General features: G+C 39.2%; 1 long non-coding RNA gene and 1 pseudogene across 4 annotated transcripts in view; one reads left to right on the top strand and one right to left on the bottom strand.

The window, feature by feature from the left end:
• LOC147582499 (uncharacterized) overlaps positions 1 to 13,566 on the bottom strand; it is a 94,413-nt gene that overhangs the window by 61,257 nt on the left and 19,590 nt on the right. For all 4 annotated transcript variants that reach the window (XR_015249205.1, XR_015249202.1, XR_015249204.1 and 1 more), the window contains exon 2: positions 13,211 to 13,291. This is a non-coding gene — a long non-coding RNA (uncharacterized LOC147582499). The remainder of the gene's footprint in view (positions 1 to 13,210; positions 13,292 to 13,566) is intronic.
• Positions 13,016 to 13,192, top strand: LOC112869345 (ATP synthase F(0) complex subunit k, mitochondrial pseudogene; annotated as a pseudogene).

Genomic DNA, 13,566 nt, shown 5'->3' with positions numbered 1-13,566 from the left:
GGACGCTTAACCGTCTGCGCCACCCAGGCGCCCCCCCAAAAAAAATTTTTAAAGCCTTGTTTTGTCTACTGATCAAAGCTGTATTGTACAATACAATTTAACCAATTAAAAAGCTGGGATTTTGTCTGTTGCTCTGAACTCATAAGATAGGGAGCATTATTCATGGGTCCCCTTAAATCCCAACAACCATTCTCAAATTATATCTCCAGTTTCAGCTCCATATAGAAAACTGTATTGTTTAGCAAGCTGCTCAGAACAAACATATCCATGACAAACTCAAGATCTACATCTTTCTACCCCAAACTTCCAATGTTCCTTATTTCATTCTACTCTCTTCCCAGTTGCTGGAAACTAGAAAGTCATTCTTGACACCTTCTTCACCCTTAAATGCACAAACTTTCAAATACTGAAGACCCTCTTTCCATATGCTACAACCTTGGTATAAGACACCATTAACTCTTGACTGGACCATAATAATACCTTTTTTTAAAGGTTTTAAGGTATAAACACACTAAAGAGACAAAAATTTTCCCACTTTCTAGTGTCGGATGTATCGTGAAGCTTCCAGGAAGTTCAAAATAGCTAAGAAACATTCATTCTAGTATAGAATGAATTCTAGTCCTTTTGCTAATAGTAAGTGACATTTTTTTTTTGTCTTTATTTTTTTAAGTAAGCTCTAGGTCCAGCATGGGACTCAAACTCATGACCTAGAAATCAGGAGTCACATGCTTCACTGACTGAGCCAGCCAGTCATCCCAAGTGACATTTTTTTCTTTTCTTTTCTTTTCTTTTCTTTTCTTTTCTTTTTTTTCTTTTGAGAGAGAGAGAGAGAGAGAGAATCTTGAGCAGGCTCCATGCTCAGCAGAGAGCTCTATGTGGGGCTAGACCCTGCCACTGTGAGATCATGACCTGAGCTGAAATCAAGAGTTAGACACTTAACAGAGCCACCTAGGTGTCCATCAAGTGACATATTTTTTAATGAAAGCACTTAACTAGTATCTAGGGGCCTTAAAACAAAACAAAACAAAAAATAGTGTCCAAGTGTTTGGAGCTGTGGTCATCAAGAAGGGTAGTGCTACATGCTCCAGTTTTACAAATGCAAGGAAGACCTTTGACCCTAGGATCCTCCAGAGCTCTCTGTCAAGTCCTCTGCTGTTATGGGTTAAATTGTGTTCCCCCCAAAAAGATATGTCCAAGTCCCAACCCCCAATACCAGTGAATGTGATCTTATTTGAAAATAGGGTCGTTGCAAGTGTATCTAGTTAAATAAGGTCACACTGAATTAGAGTATGACTGGTGTCCCTATAAGAACAGGAGAAGAAATACAGACAGATACAGAGGGAAGATGGCCACGTGAAGACAGAGGCAGGGATCAGAGTGATATTGCCCAAGGAACACCCAGGGCTACCAGATGCTGGAAGAGATAAGGAAGTATTCTCCCCCAGAGCCTTTGGAGGGAGCATGGCCCTGCAATATTGATTTCAGATTTCTGGCCTCCAGAACTGTGAGGTAATAAATTTGTGTTGTTTTAAGCTACCCAGTTTGTGGTACTTTGTTACAGAAGCCCTAGGAAACTAATAAGCCAGACTTTAGAAATATAGGTCTCTAAAGCAGGAATTGTCAAAAATTTGACCTATGGGCCAAATCCAGCTCACTGCCTGTTTTTTGTTTTGTTTTGTTTTGTTTTGTTTTGTTTTGTTTTGTTTTAACGTTTTTATTTATTTTTGAGACAGAGAGAGAGAGAGAGAGAGAGAGAGAGAGAATGAACAGGGGAGGGTCAGAGAAAGAGGGAGACACAGAATCTGAAACAGGCTCCAGGCTCTGAGCTGTCAGCACAGAGCCCGACGCGGGGCTCGAACCCACGGACCGCGAGATCATGACCTGAGCCGAAGTTGGACGCTTAACCGACTGAGCCACCCAGGCGCCCCTCACTGCCTGTTTTTATATGGCCCAAGAACTAAGAACTTTTTTTCTCGGAACATTTGTTATCAATTTGATGATAGAGAATATTAACTTTGAACCTCAGTTAAATGAAATGTTATCTCCAAAAAAGAATTATTTTCATTAATAGACCTATATGACACAAAAATTCTGCTCAATTATTATATTTTTAATTTCATCATTTTAAAATGTGCAGAAATCTGTTTTCTCTTTCATTATATGAGTAGCTACATACTATCCGCCATTTTGCCTCTTGGCCTGCAAAGAAAGCCTGAAATAATTTCTGTCTGGCCTTTTACAGAAAAAGTTTGAAAAAGAATAAAAGTTTGCTAAAGTTTGAAAAAGAATAAAAGCGTGCTAAACCCTGCCCTAGAAGAATCTCAGCATTATCTTCTCATTTAGCCAAGGGGATTTCTAAGCATCAGTAAAAACAGTTTAGTTGTGATCAAGAGGATTGATTTTAATGTGTTTATTTTACATAAACTTTTTTCTCATGTTATTTTTTTTATATATAATAGCTTCGTTGAGATATAATTCACCCATTTAAAGTATACAATGCAGGAGCACCTGGGTGACTCAGTCAGCTGAGCATCCAGTTCTTGATTTGGGCTCAGGTCATGATCCCAGGCTTGTGGGATCGAGCCCTGCATCAGGCTCTGCACTGAACATGGAGCCTGCTTGAGATTCTCTCTCTCTCCCTCTCTCTCCCTCTGCCCCTCTCCCCTGCATGCTCTCTCTCTAAAATAAAAATATAAAATAAAATAAAATAAAATAAAATAAAATAAAATAAAATAACAATGCAAAGGCTTTTCGTATATTCAGAGTTTGTAATCATCACCACAATCATTCAGTTCCCAGGTCCCCCTAGCCTCCTGCCTCCAACCCTAGGGAACACCTAGTCAACTTTCAGTCACTACAGATTTGCCTATTCTGGTCATTTTATATGTAATAGGTCAACTTATAAGATATCAGAACGCTAATTGTATATATAATTGTATATAAGTTCGGCTTAAACTCACCTTTCATGAATAGTTGAGATAAAAGGCTTATGTAGTTCTCTATTAGGTTTATCAGAAATTACTAATGGCCCTATCTCGCTTCTGTGACCTCGCCTGCTTGCTAAATAGATAAATTAGGATGCAAAACGCTCCCCCACCCTCTCTGCCAAGATCTGGCCCAGGCAAGACCAACATGTAAAAAGTCATGTACTTGGGGCCCTACAGAATCTCAGGTGTCTAACTATGATTGGTCATTTTAAACCCTCTTAGGACAAAGACCTTTAAATTGATAGGTTCCTGCCAAAACTAACGTCTGTGTGTCACAGTGTAATTGGCTACCATGAAATGTTGTAAATTGTAATTGGTTAACCAAATAATGACGTATGCTGACTTGCTAAAATCCATATAAGCTCACTGCTGCCTTTGTTCGGGGCCATTCTCTGCACTTTCCTCCTTAAGATTAGGAGATCAGGTTTGGCCTGGCCGTGAATAAAATCTTGCCTCCCTTCTATTCGGCGTCTGGTGGTTTTTTTCGACAGCACCCTGTTTCATTATATCTCTGTTCCATGTTACTTTTCTACATTTGCTTTGGCTGATCTTAATTTTTATTTCTTTTTTTTTTTTTCAGTACTTTAAAACAAGAACTAGTACCAGAAGTGTGAGCCGTAGGAGGCTTTGACTTCTCTGACATAAATCTTTCCTATCCTGAAATATAGCCCACAGATATGGCCCCACTGGCTACATGTCCTATATAGACTAAAAATGTCCCGGACTTTCCCTTCCAGAAATGTTCTGTGACTAAACGTCCTAAGGTCAGGAAACGAACCCAGTGGATAGGGATACTAAACCTCCTAGCTTGTAGCTTTTTGAGTTGCTGAGTTGACAGGTTAGGAATCAGCCCAACTATCTGTCCTAGTTTGCTGGTACAGTAGTTCTCCCCCCTCCCTCGCTATCTGCAGTTTTGTCTGCCATGGTTTCAGTTACCCATGCTCAACCTTGGGCTGTAAGCAGATAATCCTCCCTCTGACCTATGGTCAGAAGGAAAAATAGTAGCCTAATGCTAAATCACAACGCCTCAAAATTTTCACTTCATCTCATCACATAGACATTTTATCATCTCACGTCACCACAAGAAGGTTGAGTACCCACTTAAGCTGTTTTGAGAGACCACATTCACATAACTTTTATTACAGTATATTGTACTTGTTCTATTACATTATTCTTTATTTTTGTTAGACTCTTACTGTGCCCATTATATAAATTAAATTTTATCATAGGTATGCATGTATAGGAAAGAACATAGTGTATATATGATTCAGGACTACCCATGGTTGCAGGCCTCCATTGGGGGGGTCTAAGGACATATCCTCCACAGATAACTGCAGATACAGAGGAACTACTGGAATTTGAATCTCTGAAGTAGGAATAAAAAGTGGTGAAAAGAAAATTACTTATACAAATTACCTTTGAGAGATATGGCATAATCTTTAAACATTTCATATGAATTAAAACAAAATTCTTTCAGAGTCAATATTTTTTAAAACTGTAACTTGGTCTCACTAATTATTTGCTTTTATTATTGGTAACAGGTCCTTTTGACAGGAAAGCACCACTTCTCCTGGCTTGTCATGGTAATTAGCTCTAATGACTTCTAATGGGCCCTTGGGTTCTCTCCTTACTTAATAAAGAGCCATAGCATTGAAATCAACTCATCTATTGTTCTGGTTATCTATTGCTGCATTACAAGCCACCCCAAAGCTCACTGGCTTAAAACAATAATCATTTTATTAACTCACAAGGTTTCTGAGGGTCAGGAATTCAGGAAGAGCTCCACTGGGTGGTTCTGCCCTAGGATTTCTTGTATAGTTGCAGGAGCTGGAAGAGTGGGCATTGGGAGAGTGTAGGACGCCTGGGCATCTCTCTTTCACCATGTCAGGAGGGCTCTTCACATGGTCTGTCTGCATGGGTTAGCTTGTGCTTCCTCTCAGCATGGTGACCTCAGGGTGATTAGGCTTCTTACACAGTGGCTCATGGCTGTCCAACGAACCTGGTAGAATTTGCTCCACTTGTTATGACCTAGCCTGGAAAGTCACATAATGTACTTCTGCTGTAATTTACTGGTCAACCAATCATTAAGGTTGGTGGCCCACATTCAAAGAGAGGAACCACAGAACCCACCTCTTCATGGGAGAAGAGTCAAGGAATTTGTGGAAATGTTATAAACTGCCATTCTTTATGCAGAAGACATTCTTTGGTTTATGTAATAATTACTCTGCTGAGACATATTATTTCTCTCTTCCTTTTACTTCCTGTGTTTCCTTCCCTCTTTCATGATCCCCTCAAACTGTCCACAAATTAAAGATTTCAGCTTTAAATTTTTGCTTGGTACTTATGTGTCCTGCACATAGATTAAATTTTGTGCCAGGTTCAAATGTTTCCGGCTGTTCTGTTCTACTCTGCTTACTTCCTGTTTGGTTGATTTTTATTTCCTGTACTCTTTGTCAAAGGGTTTTGTCAAAGTTGTAAACTTCATTCTGGCCCCAGCAATCTGTTCTATTTCTGAATCTGCCAGTGGTCTTAAGCAACAGTATGCATACAGTAACTGTAAGTATAATACAGGAAGTGAAAATAAAAGTACTGTGTCTCAATATTGATAGAATTAAATGCCCACTTTAAAGAGATACATATTTGAATGGAGTCCATTTTCCAAGATCTCAGGCCTCAAAGAGTTGGTTCACCTTCCCAGTAGTGAACTGCTCTTGGCCATTGGTTGGATTATTGAGGATCTAGCCCCAAAGATCTTATTCCCAAGTGATTACAAGCCTAGCTAGAATTCTCTTTTAGGGACGGTTCTATATTTCTTAAATCATTCTGGGCTACAAGTAGGAATCTCAACTCAACCGACTTAAATCATAAGGGAATATTTGTTATCTCATATTTTATAATACAAAGAGTCTGAGGGGCACCTGGGTGGCTCAGTAGGTTAAGTGTTGGACTCTTGATTTCAGCTCAGGTCCTGAACCTTATGGTTTTGAGATCAAGTCCTGAGTTGGACTCCATGCTGGGTGTGGAGCCTGATTAAGACTCTCTCTCTCCCTCACCCTCTGCCTCTCTCCTGAGCTCTCTCTCTCTCTCTCTGTCTCTCAAAAAACAAAAACAAAAACAAGGAATCTGAGGTGAGATGATTCCAACTCAGTAACTAACCATGTCATCAAAAAAATCAGATCCCTTCTAAATCTTTCTGCTCTAACATCTTTAGCATTTTGCTTTTATTTTTAATTCATGGTCTTAAAATGGCTCCTATAGTTTACTTGTCACATACAGACACAGCAAAGTCCAGTGAATTCCTGGGTACCTCTTTTCATTAATGAAAAAATGTATTCCAGAATCTCCCCAGCAAATTCCCCCTCTTGTATCAGTCAGAATTGAATCATTTGCCAATTCCTAACCCACTCTCTGGCTCAAGAATGGGATTATCAAGATTGAGTTAAAGACAAAGGTGGCATTTATAGCAGGGTAGATGACCCAAACAAAATCAAAGCTCTGTTAATAAGGGAGAAGAGGAGAACGAATGATGGATGGAGGGGCTTTTAATGTGTGGATTTACCGTAGTACAAAGAGAGAGATTCCCCTTCCCTGGAGTTCTTAGATCATCGAATGGCTCCACAATGAAGAGTTGCTCAAAGCAGAAAACTGGCAATGCTCTTTACCTACATCTCCCAAACATCCCTTCCCCCAAGCCACTGCCTCAAATCAAGCACTAATCTTCTCACCCCATCATTATTACAACTATTACAACTAACAGTCACCTGCCTCTGGTCTTGCACTTCCCCCAATCCCTCTTCCACATTGTTGAGAGAGGGTGAGCTTTCTCTCATGAATTATCAGGGTGTTCTCATTAGAGCTCAATTGCTAAAAATGAAGTTAGATGCCATTTTCACTCTCCACTTCCTCCAACATGAGTTCATTTATATGGTGAAATTTGTTTTGTGGCTGCAGAAATAGGAAAGTGTTCTGGTTAGAGGAGGTTGTCCTGGGAAAGCCAGGACAGTAGAGGAGACGTGAAGGAGACGTGATGGCATTTGTCACTATAATCAGTCTGATGATAATCTGGAGTCACAGTGGAGGAGGGGGTTAGAGCTGAAAGATAAAGGAATTGTATTCGTGGTAGATTCTGTGATACTTTGGGCACAAACAGTCCTATTGAGGCCTAGGTGACAAAGTATGATATAGCACTGGATAGGAGGGGAGGTCTTCTGGGTTCATCAAAGTAGGAGACAAGACTCCATGCTCTATTGTATTCTGTCCCTCCTATTTCAACTCTGATTAGCTGTAAGGTCTTTGATGCTGAGACAGAGTTTTTCCTCTGCATTCCAAGGGCCTAGCACAGTGTTTGGCATGTAGTAAGTACTTAATCATTGATTAATTCAACATTTATTAAGTTTAATTTTCATTCATATACACAGACCCCAAAAAGAACCACTTAGAGAAATGATACAACCAAAATCATATAAAGTTTAAGGCAAAAAAGGCATTCAAAACACACTCAGTAGTATTAAAGTATAATTTTATGATTTATGATACTGATCTATCACTTTTTTAAAAATGTTTATTTACTATTGAGAGAGAGAGCATGAGCAGAGGAGGAACAGAGAGAGAGGGGGACAGAGGATCCGAAGCAGGCTCTGTGCTGACAGCAGTAAGCCCAACGTGGGGTTTGAACTCATGAGCCCTGAGATCATGACCTGAGCTAAAGTTGGAGACTCAACTGACTGAGCCACTCAGGTGCCCCTAATAATAACTAAACATAGATAAATGTGTATATGTTATCCATAAAAATGAAAAAGTTCCACCTGGAATATCCAAAATTAGGTTAAATACATTTTGAACTTCATTAGAGTTTTTGATTGTTTGCTATAAATATTAGATGAAATATTTAGAACAATTAGATTATTAGATGAAAGTTATGCTTGTCTTCAATCTCAGTTGTTAGATAACAAATAGAGCAAGCCTTTTTTATGCTATAACTTAGAAAGTACAACTTCCAGATCATAATTTCTGATTTTTCCATCTTTCCCACTCCATGGTCACACAAAATCTGTTTTTTAACCTCATTAAGACCTACAAACCTTGGCAGTATTTCTAGTTTCCTAGGACATTCCTTCTCTAACTAACTTCCTTTCTTATACAGCTTAGTATAAAAAGTATGTAACAACACAGGAAAATATGAATAGTATAATATTCAGTAAAAAAAAAACAAAACAGGCTACCATATTTTATTTATGTATAGTATTCATGATTGTAGCTATATAAATAAACAAAAGAGTTATGTAAGGATGGGATACCTAGGTGGCTCAGTCGGTTGAGCATCCAACTCTTGATTTCAGCTCAGGTCATGATCTCATAGTTCATGGGATTGAGCCCCACATTGGGCTCTGAGCTGACAGCAAGGAGTCTGCTTGGGATTCTCTCCCTCTCTCTCTGCCCCTCTCCTGCTCGCGTGTGTGTGCTTGCACTTTCTCTCTCTCTATCAAAATAAATATATAAACTTAAAAAAAAAAAAGAAGTCACTTTAAAAAAAAGTTATGTAAGGATATACTCCAAACCATTACTCTTGGATATTTTTTGCACAGGGGTGGGAGTAAGGTTATTTTAATTGAGTATCATTTTCTCTACTTCAATTCTTTACCATAATCAAGTAATAGCAGAAGAAATATATCAAGGTTTGCATATAAAATGCCTTGGGGGCACCTGGGTGGCTCAGTTGGTTAAGCATCCAGGCCTGGAAACTGCTTGGGTTTCTGTATCTCCCTCTCTCTCAGGCCCTCCCTGGCTCACGCTCTGTCTCTCTCTCTCTCTCTCTCTCTCTCTCTCTCTCAAAAATAAATAAACATTAAAATGCTCTGGAAGGGGGGCGCCTGGGTGGCTTGGTCGGTTGGGCGTCTGACTTCGGCTCAGGTCATGATCTCACGGTCCGTGAGTTCGAGCCCCGCGTTGGGCTCTGTGCTGACAGCTTGGAGCCTGGAGCCTGTTTCAGATTCTGTGTCTCCCTCTCTCTCTGCTCCTCCCCTGTTCATGCTCTGTCTCTCTCTGTCTCAAAAATAAATAAACGTTAAAAAAAGTTAAAAAAAAATAAAAATAAAAAAATAAAATAAAAAATAAAATGCTCTGGAAGGGAACACATAAACACATACTCATACATGTACACTGGTGACATTTGTATTAGTGAGGTAGAATTACAAGTCATTTTTCTTTTCTCCAATACTTCTTTAAAATGTATGTGTATGTTTTTGATGCTCTAATTTTAAAATAAAAATTTTAACAAAAAGGACTTTGAATATTATTTTAAAACGTGTTGACTGGTTGACTCCACTTGCTTTTACTATATTAATCCATGATTTTGTATTTGTCTTACTATAATCACCACTATGCTTCTCTGTAGGCATAGTTACTTACCTATCTTTTTGGAATCAGAGAGCTGAATCTTGTGCCTCTTTTTTTTTTTTTTTAATAGTTTTTAATGTCCAGTGTGATATATTGTCAGTCATATCAATACTGAAGTGATTCAGTGTATAAGAATTTATATTTCATTAGATATTTACTGAGCATCTACAATACTCTGGGTAATGTCCTAAACATTAGAGGGAACAAACGATGAAAAAGACATAGTCAATGCCTTTAATAAAACATGTTAAAGGACTTATTTTTACTTTCTCACAGAGATGGTGAATTGATAACTCTTGGGAAAAAAAGCATGAGGGTCTTAAAAGATACAAAGCCTTGTGAATGCTAAGCACTCCATATGTTAGCATTTTTATTCGTGAGATTATGGTGGCTACTTAGCTAGCAAATATTTTTATATTGCTTTATGTTTAAAAAAATGTTATTAATGTTTATTTATTTTTGAGAGACAGACAGAATGTGAGTGGGGGAGGGGCAGAGAGAAAGGGAGACAATCCAAAACAGGCTCCAGGCTCTGAGCGCAGTCTGATGTGGGGCTCGAACCCACAAACCGTGAGATCATGACCTGAGCTGAAACCGGACACAACTGACTGAGACATCCAGGCACCCCATATTGCTTTATGTTTTAGATCACAATTGAAAATGTGACATGACAATGGGGAAAAGACCCAAACTAAGAGTTTGGAGGTCTAGTTTCAAGTCTCAACTCAGCAACTAATTAGCTGCATGAAGATGGACAAACTACTTAAATTTTCTGTGCAATTTCTTCACGTGTAAAATGAGGATCTAAACTAAATGATCTATAAAGTTCCTTCCAACCTTAAAATTTAACTATCCTCAGGGCGCCTGGGTGGCTCAGTCGGTTGAGAGTCTGACTCTTGATTTCGGCTTAAGCCATGATCCCAGAGTGATGGGATTGAGCCCCACATCGGGCTCCATGCTGAATGTGGAGGCTGCTTGAGGTTCTCCCTCTGCCCCTTTCCCCTAATCCTGTACTCTCTCTAAAAAAATTAAAAAAAAATTTTTTTTAAAGAATCTAAAATTTAACTATCCTCTGTTGAGACATATCAGAAACATCATATGACTTGAAGGTGATGATGGCTTTATTACCAGTTCTGAAAAATGCTAATTCCAAATCTGTGCAAGTAATTATTGGATCTCATGTTTGTGAAACATCAGATATTACTACTGTTACAGAAACCAAATTAGAACACTGTGTCATACTTCCAAGCAGTGCTATGCACACAAAACTAGCATATATAATACTATAGGTCCTAAACAATATAAACATAGAGATTAAAGAGAGGCATTTTTAAAATGAGTGTTGTATGACTTTTTTTGAGTTTTCATGAACTAAGATTTCATTTCTCTGGGTGTTCACAAACATTATGTTTCAGTTCCTTAAATGAAAATAGGTGAGTGGGCAGGTTTCTCAGAGCTACAGTCTTTACTTTAGGGACTGTCCCTTTCCCCTAAAGTTTACTTTAGAAATGGTGGTACATGGACTCATGTTGGATAGGAGGGACAGTAGGTGAAATTGATGATGGCAGGATCTGGGTCTGCTGACATACTCCAAGCTATTTACATATATTTTTAAGTTTATTTATTTTTGAGAGAGAGAGAGAGAGAGATCAGGGGAGGGCAGAAAGGGGGACAGAGGATCCCAAGCAGGCTATGCACGAACGAACCTTGAGATCATGACCTGAGCCAAGATCAAGAGTCCGACACTTAAACAGCTGAGCTACCTGGGCACCTCTATTTACTTTTTTTTTAATGTTCATTTATTTTTGAGAGAGGGGGAGACAAAGGATCCAAAGCCACCCAGGTGCCTCTTATAATTAAAAAAAAAATTTTTTTTTTAATTTAAGTGATCTCTATACCCAACATAGGGCTTGAACTCGCAACCCCAAGATCAAGAGTCACATACTCTTCCAACTGAGTCAGCCAGGCACCTCTGATTTTTTAAAGTTAATCTATATATTCCATTTTCTTGCCAGCAATTTCTGCTGTATCAACACTTTTCCAGATTAAAAATTTGGGACTTTTGGGGGCACCTGGGTGGCTCAATTGGTTAAGCATCTGCCTTTGGCTCAGGTCATGATCTCGGGGTTTGTGAGTTCAAGCCCCGCATCAGCTCTCTGCTGTCAGCACAGAACCTGCTTCAGATCCTCTGTTCCCCTCTCTCTCTCTGCCCCTGCCCTGCTTATGCGCATGCGCTCTCTCTCTCTGTCTCAAAAAAATAAATAAATAAACTTTAAAAAAAATGTTGGGGCTTTTCTTTGCCCCTTGGTTCTCCTTAATTCCCTATAACCAGCTCGTCACCAAGGCCTATAATTTTTTCTAATGTCTCTTGATTGTTTTCCTTCCTCTTCATCTTTACTTCATTTCCACATTCAGGCTCATGCTTGTTTCAGGCTCATGCTTGTTTCACAGCAATAACCTCTTCATGGAAGCTTTCATGCAATCAGTCTAATTTCTTGAACCACTTGCCTTCATCATAGCACTATCTGGTTTAAGAATTTGCAATTTTCAGGGCACCTGGCTGGCTCAGTTGTTGGAGCATATGACTCTTGATCTTGAGGTTGTGAGTTTGATTTTTTTTAATATTTATTTATTTTTGAGAGAGAGAGAGATGGAGCACAAGCAGGGGAAGAGTGGAGAGAGATGGAGACAGAATCTGAAGCAGGTTCCAGGCTCTGATCTGTTAGCACAGAGCCTGACGTGGGACTCAAACTCATGAACTCTGACATCATGACCTGAGCTGAAGTTGGATGCTAAACCGACTGAGCCACCCAGACACCCCTTGGGGTTGTGATTTGAGCCTCACATTGGGTATAGAATTTACTTAAAAAAAAAAAAAAATCTTGCAATTTTCTCCATTGTCTACAAGATAAAACTAAACTACTCCTCCCAACATTCTAATCCCTCCATTACCAGATTTTAACCTTATTTCTCTGTTTTTTAGTATGTATTCATATTAGTTAATGTTATGATAGCTGCTATAACAAAGAGACACAAATGGCTCAGAAAAGACAGAGACTCATTTCTTTCTTTTTTTAAGTTTATTTATTTATTTTGAGAGAGACAGCAGGAGCAGGGTAGGGGCAGAGAGAAGTAAAGAGAGAGAATCCCAAGCAGGCTCTGCACTGCCAGCTGCAGAGCCCAATGCAGGGCTCAAACCCAGAAACCATGAGATCATGACCTGAGCCAAAAGCAAGGGTCAGATGTTTAACCGACTGAGTCACCCAGGCTCAGAAATTCATTCCCCAGAAATTCATTTCTTAATTTAGTGTCTGAGTTCCAGGCTGCTCCATGCAGTCATACAGGGTCCTTCCATCTTGTTTCTCCATTCAACAGAGTTGAATATGGATCATAGGACATCTTCTTTTTAGCTCCTGAAAAGGCAAAAAAGCAGGCTTGCCATCTGAAAGTCTCTGCCTAGGAATGGGTGGGCGCATATTATCTCTACTCAAGGGAAGTTGGAGATACAGCACTATTCAGCAATCGTGTATCAAGCTACAGTTAATACAGAAAAAGAAGAGAAGTTGGGTGAGGTAGCTGCATATGTTGAAGGACCTAACCGGCAGATTGGTGTCTTTTGCAAGACTGACATCATGGCAGATCCAAAAACTGATGACCGATTACATTTCACTGATATCAAAAAATATTTCAACTCTTATACTCTCACAGGTAGAATGAATTCCGTACTGGCCACATGTGGAGGCATTGCTTTGATGGTCTTATACTTCAAGTTAAGGTCTAAAACAACACCAGCTTTGAAAGCAACATAAATGGATTTTAAACTGTACCTCATCTGTTAAGTTCCCAAGCCCAGAGAAGCTAATGTCAATTCATCATTTGGTATTCAATTTGTACAATACATTATGAACCTGGAAAAAAGAAAAGAAGAAAAAAGAAGTCAGCTAGCTCTGTGTGCCACACTCCCTCTGCTTCCATTGTCCTGGTCTCTCCAACACTCAGCTTTTCCTTCCTTCTCTCCTTCTCTTCTCTCCACTTATCCAAATAACATTCACCCTGTTAAAGTATTACCTCCTCTTATACATATTGCAGCCATATTAAAGAATGTCTCAGTAAGCTGAAGGAAGTGGAAATAGTTCCAGGCTCTTTAAAACTGATTTGCAGATCCTGGTCTTTGCTCTTTATG

The sequence above is a fragment of the Puma concolor genome, chromosome A3, assembly GCF_028749965.1.
Source record: "Puma concolor isolate L17-30 chromosome A3, mPumCon1.1.hap2, whole genome shotgun sequence".
NCBI lineage: Eukaryota > Metazoa > Chordata > Mammalia > Carnivora > Felidae > Puma > Puma concolor.
The sequence above is the reverse complement of the archived record's forward strand: the minus strand, read 5'-3'. Positions and strand labels throughout refer to the sequence as shown.